General features: G+C 48.7%; 1 protein-coding gene and 1 long non-coding RNA gene across 11 annotated transcripts in view; one reads left to right on the forward strand and one right to left on the reverse strand.

Annotated features, from left to right (window-relative positions):
• Positions 1–2071: 2071 nt before the first annotated feature.
• Positions 2072–12593, forward strand: part of NAV1 (neuron navigator 1) — a 247903-nt gene continuing 237381 nt past the window's right edge. For 4 of the 9 annotated variants that reach the window (XM_047839770.1, XM_047839775.1, XM_047839776.1 and 1 more), the window contains exon 1: positions 2072–2480. The gene's annotated coding sequence lies outside the window, so the exon portion shown is untranslated. The remainder of the gene's footprint in view (positions 2481–12593) is intronic. The other 5 variants (XM_047839771.1, XM_047839772.1, XM_047839773.1 and 2 more) reach the window with 2 other exon arrangements.
• On the reverse strand, positions 2474–3562 carry LOC125155016 (uncharacterized). 2 transcript variants are annotated; one of them, XR_007148026.1, is made up of 3 exons: positions 3453–3562; positions 2884–3050; positions 2474–2778 (listed from the first exon to the last, which is right to left on the reverse strand). It is a non-coding gene; the product is annotated as an uncharacterized LOC125155016 (long non-coding RNA). The 2 variants fall into 2 exon arrangements; XR_007148027.1 differs by having other exon boundaries at positions 3153–3521.

Here is a 12593-nt window from a genome sequence, read left to right on the forward strand (position 1 = left end):
TCTTGGTCCCTGGGCCTCGGAGGGCCAAGGAGCTCAGCCAATCCACCCTATGAGCCCTCAAGAAGGGACAGTGCTTCTTGTTTTTTTAAATGATTTTTTTTAACATTTATTAATTTTTGAGAGATAGAGACATAGAGCAGGAGCAGAGAGAAAGGGCAGAGAGAGAGAGAGAGGGAGACACAGAATCCTAAGCAGGCTTCAGGCTCTGGGCTGTTAGCACAGAGCCCCACACAGGGCTCGAACCCAGGAGTGAGATCATGACCCAGGCGCCCCAGAGACAGTGCTGCTTCTTTTTTTTTTTTTAATTTAAAAAAAAATTTTTTTTTAACGTTTATTTATTTTTGAGACAGAGAGAGACAGAGCATGAACGGGAGAGGGGCAGAGAGAGAGGGAGACACAGAATCGGAAGCAGGCTCCAGGCTCTGAGCCATCAGCACAGAGCCCGACGCAAGGCTGGAACTCATCGACCATGAGATCATGACCTGAGCCGAAGTTGGACTCTCAACCGACCATGAGATCATGACCTGAGCCGAAGTCGGACTCTCAACCGACTGAGCCACCCAGGCGCCCCAAGACAGTGCTGCTTCTTAAAGCACCAGGCTCCCCTTTGCAGGCAGAGGGGACTGCGCAAAGAAAGGAAGAATTCCAGGTAGCACATCGTTGAATGTCAAATGGATGCAAGGTTGTAGGACTCAGACTCAATAATGCATGGTGAGTGGTGTCCCACACTCTTCTAAGCGGGCCACCCGTGTTTATCGCACTTAATCCTCCAAACAATCTTATGAGATAGTAACAATTATTATCCCATTTACAGACGACGAAATCGGGGCGGTCAGAGGTTCAAGAATTCGTTCAAATTCCCACGGCTAGTAAGTAGTAGATCCAGGATTTGAGCCCAGACAGTCTGCCTCAGGAGCCCATACTTTTAGCCATGACACCCTCATCTCAGGTGCCCCTCAGAGACAGCCCCCTCCCCACCGCAAAAGACAATTCATTCCTTTCGTGTCAAAATCCTTCCCCCTGATCGGATGGGAACTTCAAGGTCACTGCTAGTTCACTGTCTAGTGCTCCTTCATCCTCCCTTATGTCCGCATGCACTGCGGCCTGCTTGGCTGGAAAGGGCCCCAGGCAAAACTCAAGGGTTCTCATCCTGACCCTGCTCAGCTTCCTACTGGTTGATACTTCAGAGACCTCCCAGGGAGTTGACCTGCTTTCTATCCTTCGGCCCCTCAAGACCCCGGAAATCAATCAGTCCTCATGATGGCTAGAGCTGGTGAAATCTCTGATCCCAATCGGCTGGGCCCTTGGCCACAGTTACTCCCTTTCACCCACAGAACTCAAAGCTTGCTCCAGAGGCAGAGGCCACCTGATTTCCTTCTGCCCTCTTCCTGCAGAGTCTGGAAGCCCTCAGGCCCGGAAGCGGGGGTGAGGGTGGGGGTGGGGGTGGGGGTATGAGGGATGGGGGGTGGAATCCTTGCACTGCGGAGAGGTTGCCGAGGTTCTGGCCGAGAACGCTCTTCGGGTCTTGTCATTTTCTCTCTCGTCTTCTGCCCCCTCCCCCCACTTCCATGGGCCCTAGAAGGAGGAGGGGCAGCGGCAAAATAGAGAACGTGGGAAGAAGTCACGTTATTTTACTGAGCACCTACTATTTGCCGGGCACTTCTGGGGCCTCCCCTCTCCTCTGCACCCGAGATCCAACTCAGATAGGGGTAGAGAGGAAGGAAGGGTGGGCGGAGTCAGAAGCGAGTTGAGGAGGCTGGCGGATTCATCTGCCCCCTTTCAGTGAACCGACCGAACTAACTGCAGCCCGAGGACTTGCTGGGGAGGGGTGGCGGGTCCCCGGGCAAAGGAAAGGCTCAATTGTGCGAAGGCTTCCTGCCCTGCCAGCTCGCGGCCCCAGCCTAGCTGCCAAGCAGCCGCCTTTTTGCGGCTGGGGAGGCCGGACGGGAAGGCGAAGGCAGGAAAGGGTTACGGGAATAGCTTTCCAATGACAAAGTCTGGAAGGGACCCATGCCTCCGCCCCTCTGCGGGTTAAACTGGCACAGTGCGGGGGGAGGAAGACGAGGGCGACCAGAAACACAGCCTGCCCTGCTGCCCGCTCCCCCCCCCCCCGCCCCCCGGTCGCCGGGCACCCCCTCCCCGGGCCTGCGTCGGAGGCAGCCGGCGTGTGCCTGGGGCAGCGGGTCACGAGGCTCCGCCCCCGGCAGCCCGGCCCCGGGGGACGCACTTTGTTCAGGATGCCGCCTCCCCGCTCATTGTGGGGCCGGGGCCGGCGGCGGCCCTAGTGTGAGCGCGCGGCTGGAGCGCGCGGCCGACGCCGACCCCCGAGCGAGGGCCGGCCCGGCCCGGGGACCCCGGAGAAACTTTCTTATCGCGAGGAGAGCGCGCCCGGCCCCGCGCTGCGCTGGGGATGCGCGGCTCTGCGCGGCGGCGGCGCGGACCGGGACCCGGAGCTGGAGCCGGGGAGGGCAGGCGCGCCGGTGAGTGGCCCGCGCGGGGTCGTCGCGGGGGCGGGGACCGGGCTGCGCGTGGCGACCGCCGCTTCCCACTTTGCCGGGCCGGGACAGATCCCCGGGGGGAGGTGAGCCTGGTGCCCCGGGGAGGCTGCGGGCTGGGCTCGAGAGAGGCGCTGGAATAACAACGGAGGCGCTGGCGGCTTCCCGGGAGGGTGTGTGCCGAGGCGTCCCTGGGGGACCGTGCGTCTGCTCCAGGACTTGACTCACTAGGGGCTACCAGCGTCAGCCTTTCGGAGCCTCAGTTTCCCTTTCTGTGAAATACCTGCAGTGTAAAGTGTGTTGAGATCTTATAACCAAAGACACCAAGTGCTACGTTATTACACACACACACACACACACACACACACACACACACACACACCCGTACCCGTGTTTTCTCCCATCCCAGCGGAGCGAGCAGAGCAGCTGGAGCAGGTGACCTTGCCGGGCTGTTCCAGAAAATGTTCACTGGGTGCCCAGGTTGTGCTGCGAAGCGTCGGCCGGCCACACTCCCGGAGGCTGTCCTCTTTGGCGCCAGCCCAGTGGAAGTGTTCCCTGGGGGAGACGGGAGGGAGGAGAAAGGAAGGTTGAGTGAACACCAGGAGCTCACCTGAGGGCTGTCGGGCGCTTGGGCTCTTGTGGTCCCTCTATCCTCACCCAATATAACCTGGTCCTAGGATAAAGAATCAGCCAAGTCTGCAGAGGGCAGAGAGGGGAGACGGGATCAGGGGAGGGCGTGAGTGGTGAGTGGTGGGGGCGGTGTGCAGGGGTGAAGTCCACTCAGCAGAGAGGGTTTCTTGTCCCCCGGAGCCCAACACGGGAAAATCAGCTGGTGAGTCAATGGGACTTTGTTAGGACAGCCACAGGGCGCAGCTGGCGCCGGCTTAAGGGAAGCGCCCGGATCCCCCCTTGATAACATGCTGTTTATCTGGCTTCCTGTTTCGATGATTGGGATACCATTGGCTTGTTCAAATTCAATGCTGAAAAGCCTGCGGCCACGTTCCTTCTGCAAAAGCAGAGGGCTTGCCTAGGTTTTCATCTTTCGTCTGCCTTGTTCCGGATGCATGGTGTCCCCTACAACTCACTTATAATGGGGCAGCTGGACTTCACACAAAGAACCCCTCCCCAAGTAGGCGGAGCTGCCACTTAAGAGACCTTGGCTCCCTTCAGACCCAAAATACATGTGACTCCAGCCTGCTTATGAATTTTTTTTATCCTGCTTTGAATTTTGGTTGGTGTATCTTTGGAATTAAGCTGGGAAAGGAGACTATGGCTATGGGTTGCCTCCCCTCAAAAGAACTTTATGTCATCTTAGTGGTGCATGCTTTCACCGTTAATTTCTGGGGGAAGTTATCAGTTTGTAGTTCTATATCATCCTGTGTTGCTAACAGGCTGGATGGTCAGAGAGCAAATAATTTGCCTTTCTGTTTTGGTTTTCACTTCTTTAAAATGGAACTGGGGATAATTGCTACTCCTGGAAAAATAAACAAGGCTTTTGGGTCTGTGCTTCAGCCTCTAGGGTCTATTTCCTAAACTTCCTAGGTTAAGGGGGAGCAGCCCCTACTCTGAACTCCAGAAATTTATCTGAACTCCGTTGTGGCAGGTTTCACTTTGTGTTTTACTTTTTTTTTTTTTTAATGTTTTTCTTAACATTTATTCATTTTTGAGAAACTGAGAGAGACAGAGAGTGAACAAGGGAGAGGCAGAGAGAGGGAAGCACAGAATCTGAAGCAGGCTTCAGGCTCTGAGCTGTCAGCACAGAGCTGGATTCGGGGCTCGAACTCGCAAACTGCGAGATCATGACCTGAGCCCAAGTCTGACGCGCAACCAACCGAGCCACCCAGGTGCCCCTCCATTTGTGTTTTAGACATTTGGGATTTGTGCACATGTCTTATCTCCCGATGAATGCTATCTAGCCAGATATCCTGTCTGAGCACCCAGCACATAGTAGGCACTTTATAAACGTTTGCCAGATAATACGTTTGGAAAAAAATCTAACGAACACCCAGGGGCCTCCCATCCAAATCCAATGCCCTTTTATTCATTTTTTGAGAGGTGTTTGATTTGCCTCCACTCCACTTTTTCCCTCTCAAAACACGGTCCATAATAAGGTTGATTTGCCCACAGGTGGGCAAGCTTTAAGCATTTGGGCCTTTTGTGAGTCTACTTGGGGAGCCCTGGCCCTGGGAAACTGAAAACAGGAATGCTGTTTTTCCTTCCTTGCCAAATCTGCTCCCCTCCTGAGTCCACGTGAACCTCTGGCTTTGCTCAGCTTTGGTCAAGGAGAAAAGAGGGGCCTGGAGTAGAAAAATCTTTTGTCCATTCTTTACAATTTGTCTCTCTTCCCATCTTTATTTTCTATCAATGTCACTTCCCTTTTCTTTTACAGTTCTTTTGAATTCTTAATGGGTTTGGCCTTTAGAAAAACTAGAATGTCAAAGTCAAAAGGATCTTTTCCCCTCCCAACCCCTGCCCTGCCCTCCTCCCCTTTTCTGGACAAGATCCAGAGGGCAATGGACTCAAAGCCACACAGCTAGGGTGCTTTAGAGGCCAGCCTAGACAGCAGGCAGGTCTTCTGGCCACCAGTCTAGGGCTCATTACCTTTCAGCAAATCACCTCCTTGCACTCAAGGTTTTTCTCAGCCTAGTATGTCCATCCACAGATCCCAGCACATGTTAGTTAGCTGTCCATGAGAGAGGAACAGAAACAAGAGGTTAGGAGACCTATCTCAGTGATGGAAACCAACCACCAGCTCTTAGAGTCTCTGGAACATGGAGAACTAAGAATGTGGCAATACTTGGCAAACGCTTCATCTTTCTGGCCCCTAGTCACAAAACAATAATTAAACATACTTTCTAGTTCCTTCTTCCACTTAAAAAAAAAAAAACCCAAAAAACCAAAACCCACCAACTTTTCAAGTGAAAAACACCCTCCTCAGTAAACAGTTTGCTGGGCCTAATCTGTTCCCTCAACCTCCCAGGAAGGCTGACTCAGGCCTGATTTCCTCTGAGGAGCCTGGGATTTCACTTCCTTACTTCCTGTGACTCTTGAGACGTGAAGGGAGGCAGGATGGCCAAGACTCGGGCCTTCCTGAAGTGCCTGTGCATGTAGTTCCGCAGTCCGTGCGACCGTCCCCGTCAACCTTTGTGCTCTACTGAATTTTAATATGAGATGCACTAATATGCATGAAAAATTAAAGGTGCTGATGCATGTGCCTCCACCCTGACCATTAATAACAAAATGTTTCCACTTCAAAGGACTGGGAGACTCTTTTAATGTCCAGTCCTTAGATGCTCCGAAAGCTTTCCTGAATGGAATTGTTTTCTTAATTTCCTCTTCAGATTGTTCACTGGTGGTGTATTGAACCACAGCTGATTTTTGTGTGTTGATCTTGTACTCTTGAAACTTTACTGGATTTCTTTATTAGCTCCGGTAGCTATTTGTGGGTGTGGATTCTTTGGGATTTTCTGTATGTAGGATCACATCAACTATAAATATAGTTCTACTTCTCCATTTCCAATTTGGATGCCTTTTTTTTTTTTCCTTCCCTAATTGCTCTGGCCAGAACTTCGAATACAATGTTGAGTAGCAATGGTAAAAGCAGACATCCTTGTCTTGTCGCTAATCTTAGAGAAAAAGCTCTCAGTGTTTCACCATTGAGCGTGATGTTTGCTGGGGATTTTTTCACAAATGCCCTTTATCGTGTTGAGGCAATTCCCTTCTATTCCCAGTTTTCTAAGTGTTTTCATCATGAAAGGGTGTTGGGTTTTGTCAGATTCTTTTTCCTGCACCAGTTGAGATAATCATGTGTTCTGGTACATTACAGTGATTGTTTTTCTTATGTTGAATTACCCTTACATTCCTGGGATAAATCCCTCTGAGAGCTTTTTTTGTGTTTTAATTTGCAAAGTTTTACTTCTTTTATTTAAAAAAAAACTGAAGAAAACTTGACAAAGTGCTAACAGTTTGCAGCTGGGTGGGTCAATGCATGTTCAGTATATTTTTCTTACAGTCGCTCTACTTGAAACATTAAACAGTTTTTTTTTTATTGTGGTAAATATATGTAGCATAAAATTGACCATTTTAACTACTTTTCAGTGTACAAAGTTACACTGTTGTGTAACCACTACCACCATCGATCTCCAGAAGTTTCTTTTTTTTCAATGTTTATTTATTTTTGGGACAGAGAGAGACAGAGCATGAACGGGGGAGGGGCAGAGAGAGAGGGAGACACAGAATCGGAAACAGGCTCCAGGCTCTGAGCCATCAGCCCAGAGCCTGACGCAGGGCTCGAACTCGCAGACCGCGAGATCGTGACCTGGCTGAAGTCGGATGCTTAACCGACTGCGCCACCCAGGCGCCCCGATCTCCAGAAGTTTCTTATCCCCCCAAGCTAAAAACTCCTACCCTGGTAAATAGTAACTCCCCATTCTCTACTCCTCCCAGCTCCTGGCAACCACCATTCTACCTTTTATCTCTATGAATTTGTGAAGACTTTGTGATCACTGGAAAAGTCAGGACTTCAAGACTTTAAATGAAGTGTTAAAGGGCCTCCCCTGACTTCCAATGAGAACATCCTGGGGGACTTTGATTCGGATCTTCTAGACTTACAAACAGTCCCTCAACAACTGCCCCCGTGTCAGAGACATTTGTGTCAAGTGTAGAGATGAACTGATTCCTGGTCATCACGAGGCTCAGAGGACAGCAGGATCATCCTCTGTGTGAGCTTCATTTCTTCCAGTTCAGTGGTTCTCCATCTTGGCTGCACGTTAGAATCACCTGGGGAGCTTTTATTTATTTTTATTTAAGTTTATTTCTTTATTTTGAGAGAGAGAGAGAGAGAGAGAGAATCCCAAGCAGCACTGTCAACACAGAGCCTGATGTGGGGCTCGAACTCACAAACCATGAGATCATGACCTGAGACGAAATCAGGAGTCAGACACTGAACTGACTGAGCCATCCAGGCGCCCCTTACCCAGGGAGCTTTTAAAAATCACTGATTCCTGGGCCCACCCCAAGAGATTCAGCTTCATTTGGTTTGGATCGTAGCTCTGGTATCTGTCATTTTGTAAAGCGCCCTCAGCAATTCTGATGCGCAGTGAGGGTTATAACTACGCAGCGGTTGAGCTGATTTACTCCCGGAACCCTTGACTGGTCACAGCTTTCAGTGACGCAATTCCCTCCCCATCTGGACAATAATACTGACCCACTTTACATCCCTCCCCTGATTTTAAAATCCATTTGTAAATAGAATAAATGTCAACTTCTGTAGAGTTAAACTTGCAAACTTGGAAAGAACCTTAAACTGTCATGTAGCCCTATTCTTTTCTTTTTCAGATATCTCAGGCCCCCCTAAAACATCCCCACCAGGGGTCATCCAGCTTGGACACCTCTTTGGTGGGCGACTCCCAACAACAGTGGGTGTATTGCAGTCATCTTATTCTGTATTTGGCCAGCTTGGTCTTTCAGAATTTCTTCTTATATTAATCTGTCATGGCTATGACTTCCATCCACTGGGGAAAGATATCAGAGGTGAATGGGTCTCACCAAAATGCATCCCCAAATAAAGTAGGGGATGTGCAAAATACAGCGTGTGAAAGAAGTACAGTGACAGCCTTTCAATATTTGGAAACGGCTACCACGTGCCTGCCCCATCTTTTCTTCTCTGCTCTCAGCTGCCCTGTTTTTTTCAGATCTTCTGTTGGATGTGTTCTGGGAAGATGTACGAGGTAATCGCAAGAATGGAGATCATGAAATGAGCCAGACTTCCAGTCAGGGTTCAAATCTTGACTTTGCATGTAAAGTCCTTAGCACATGATGAGTACGCAGCAGATGTTAGCAGTTGAGATCATGTTATCCACAGTGACATCATTACCTCTATCTGTGTGACCTTAGGCTGGCCAGGGAACCTCTTAGAGACTCAGTTTCCTCCCCAGGAAAAGTTGAATGAAAGTACCTCACTCATCAGACAGTGTTCCCCAACTTGCCCGATCTCAACCTCCTTCCTCTCCTTCAGTGACGCCTATGATCTGGCAAGTTTGGGAAATACAGGCAGGGAGTGATTGCGTGGATCAAGTGAGACCACGCAAGACCTGACCCAGTCCCTGGGGCTTTCAGTGTGTGAGCTCCCTTACGGCCAGATCCCCCCCGCCTCGTTATACTAATCACCCTTAGAACAAGCTACAGTTTATCTCCATTTGAATGTATTATGTCCAGAATGAAATGTAGCACTGCAGTTAGGAGTTTACTGGTACAGATCATCCATAGGCAGATCACCTATTATCAGTTAGGCAAAGCAGCTTTTTTTTTTTTTTCCTTCCAGTTTGTAGATTACTCCTAAAACCTTGAGAGCTGGGCCGGCAAGGAAGAGATGGGAACCTGATAGCATAAAGGAATGAGAGTGTCTGACCCCATCTTTCGCTTTATATTGTTTGTTGCTGAACTGATTGGTTTTCTTTTGGTGTTACCTAATTTTTTTTTTTTTTTGTAGATGGCAAGTATAACATAGAATTTAAAGTCGATTACCAGTGCCTCTTTTCCCAGTTCATTGGTGCAGATAATTGAGTTGACTGGAAGGAGCGTCTGGGTTCTGGGTAGTGCAAAGATACCAACTGTTCTCTCCTGCTTTCCTTTGAACAAAAGAGAGACAGCTGATGAGACACCCGGTGAAGGAGCCTCGGCCAGGACCCAAAGCGGGCAGCTGTCTGCTTGGCCTCTCCTCTGGGGCAATTCTGGACAGCCCCTTGGCTCTCCCTCCCCAAAGCTTCAGAAGGAGGGCTGGATTACACGGGCCACCCTCTGCACCACGGAATGCTGTCCGTTGGTCCCCCCAACCTGGGAGCTCTCCATCACCTCCCGGGCTTGGTCAGCTTTACGAGGGCTTTGAGATGTCAGGAAAGCTGCCCCCGCATCACTGGGAGGGGCTGTGGGAGCCACAGTGTCAGGGCCTACACCTAATTCCCAGAATAGGCAAAAGACCTTTAGGGTGCTTTCCAACACTGAAAGTGTTTCTCCCCACCCCACAAGGTTTTATTCTGAAAGATGTCAAATCAGTAGAGAAAGTGAAAGATCAGGACAATTAATGTCTGGATTCCCTGATTGTCAACATTTTGCTATACTGTGCTGTCTCCATCTCTGTCTCTGTCTCTGTCTCTCTCTAATAAAATTTCCTGAGCCATTTGAAAATAGTTTGCTGACATTGTCACACTTAACCCCTAAATACTTCAGCATGTATTTCCTAAGAACAAGGGCACTCTCCTACATAACCACAGTACCATAATCATATCCAATGATACTGGATTTAGCAGAAGTATTTAATCTATGGGCGCTATTCATATTTTCCAATTGTCCCCTAAATGCCCTTTAGAGAGCGCTGTGCATTTTTCCCAACCACAGCCTGCTGTGTGGAGGCGGGGGAACTGCAGTTTTCTCTCCCTGAAAGACGGAAATGAGGTCACGATCTCTTAAACTTGGGATAGTGACATACTAAATACAGAGCACTTGGATTTCAAGTAATCTTTCTAGCCACTGAGTGAGGTGGTAGCAATATCCTCCCCATTTTACTGGTGAAGAAATCGAGGTGCAGAAAGTTTTCTTAGCCCCAGTGGTATTAGCCCGTATTACCATTCCATGCTGTTTGTCACGGAATAATTATAGAAAAAGAAGGCCTTTTATTTACTAAAAGTCTTCTGTCATTCACATTTCTTATCGTCTTCACCTTGTGTCATGTGGTGTTAGGACATGCGCTGCTGCCCCCATTTTGCATCGGAAGGGATTGAGCCCTTCCGATGCTGGTAGGAAACAGTATTTATATCATCAAGATAATGTAAATGACATTTATTGGTAATCTTGAAGGAAGCTCGATATGGTTAGTTGTAGTTGCTGGGCAGACTATAAAGCAAGTCAGAATAAAAGCTTGTCTGAGGGGCGGAGGGGCGGAGGGGGCGTCCTCCAGTACTCTCATCTGATGGCAAGGGGCTTTGAGAGAGGCTGTCAGGGTGTTAGAAAACAAGAAACTAGGGGCTGGCTGGCTCAGTCGGAAGACGATGCGACTCTTGATCTCGGGGTTGTGAGTTCGAGCCCCATGTGGGGTGCAGAGATTACTCAAAAAAATAAAACTTCTTGGGGCGCCTGGGTGGCTCAGTCGGTTAATCGTCCGACTTCAGCTCAGGTCATGATCTCACGGTCCATGAGTTTGAGCCCCGCGTCGGGCTCTGTGCTGCCAGCTCAGAGCCTGGAGCCTGCTTTGGATTCTATGTCTCCCTCTTTCTCTGCCCCTTCCCTGCTCATGCTCTGTCTCTGTCTCAAAGATAAATAAAAACATTAAAAAATAATAATAAAATAAAACTTCAAAAAAAGTAATTAAAAAAAACCAAGAGGTGGGGTGGGGAAGTTGGGGGGCGGGGAAAATGGGTGATGGGCATTGAGGAAGGAACTTGTTGGGATGAGCACTGGGTGTTATTTGGTTTTTTAAATTTTTTTTTAACGTTTTATTTATTTTTGAGACAGAGACAGAGCATGAAGGGGGGAGGGGCAGAGAGAGAGGGAGACACAGAATCGGAAACAGGCTCCAGGCTCCGAGCCATCAGCCCAGAGCCTGACGCGGGGCTCGAACTCACGGACCGCAAGATCTTGACCTGAGCTGAAGTCGGACGCTTAACCAACTGCGCCACCCAGGCGCCCCACGCTGGGTGTTATTTGTAAGTGATGAATCACGGGAATCTACTCCAAAGGCAAGAGTACACTGTATATACTGTATGTTAGCTAACTTGACAATAAATTATGTATGTATTTATTAAAAAAAAAAAAGAAGGGCGCCTGGGTGGCTCCGTCAGTTAAGCGTCCAACTTCGGCTCGGGTCACAACCTCGTGGCTCATGATCTTGAGCCCCATATCCCCACGTGGGGCTCTCTGCTCTCAGTTTCAGAGCCCGCTGCAGATCCTCTGTCTCCCTGTCTCCCTGCCCCTCCCCGACTTGTGCGTGCATGTTCTTTCTCTCTCTCTCAAAAATAAACGTTAAAAAAATAAATAAATAAACCAAGAAACCAGATTTTGAGATTAAATGTGCAAATAATAAAAAAGCAACCAAAATCAAATATTAGAAGGAAGGAAAGAAGAAAGAGAAATGGGTTTAGTGCAAGTTACCCATCATTTTCAACTATTTTGGGGGGTAATGATCAATACAGGCCGACAGTGGCAAAACAGGAAATCAGGTTATTAGTATATTATCTAGAGGGTAACCGCCATAGGAACTATAACAGAAAACTTTCTATAACAGAAAACTATTTGGGCAATAGGGTGGGGTTGGGAAGGGGTGGAACAGGAAACTGTAGCTTGTTATCATAAGGTCTTTTGTGTAGTTTGATGGTCAGTGACCACCATAATAGCCTCGAGAAAGGCAGGCTTTGAATTCAGACTTCTGGCTTCCAAATACAGCGAAGGGACAGGGCAAAACGTCTGGCCCCTCAGAAGCTTCTGAAATGTTAGGCTGAAGCCAAGACGGCCTTCTTAAGACCTTGGTGCCCACTGGACATGCCTACCTGGAGAGAGCCCCAGGACATGGCACTCCCAAGAGGATGTACCCGCACCCCACATCCCACAGGAAGTGTTAATACTTTTGTTGTAAAAAAAAAAAAAAAAAAAACCTTAAAGATTTTTATAATTTGGCCTTTCAAAGTATTTAGACATTGGCGGCTCATTTGTTCGTAATTTAAAATTGGCTGTTTCTTGGTAACCCTGAACACATGCAGAAATTATTGTGAAGTGAGAAAAATGTCACCTGTAAGTTATTTTCAAATATAATGATTTTTTATGGAAAGTATATTTAAATATGAGTGCAGTTATGATGTTCCATTTTACAGATGTTTAAACCATGATTAATTTCAAATTGGCAGTTTCATTTTTATATTTTGGAACCCATGACATTTGCTTCCATGGGCCTCTGGAAAGCAACTTGGTCCCGGGCCTTCTGTCCTAGGAACAGGTGGGGTGGGCAGTGAGCGCAGATGTGGCCCCTGAGGGATCTGTGGGTGACTGAGACCCACATCACTCGGGGACATTCATGGCCTGACACCGAGAGTGCAGCTGAGCTCTAAGGAA

This window comes from Prionailurus viverrinus, chromosome F1 (assembly GCF_022837055.1).
Source record: "Prionailurus viverrinus isolate Anna chromosome F1, UM_Priviv_1.0, whole genome shotgun sequence".
NCBI classification, from domain to species: domain Eukaryota; kingdom Metazoa; phylum Chordata; class Mammalia; order Carnivora; family Felidae; genus Prionailurus; species Prionailurus viverrinus.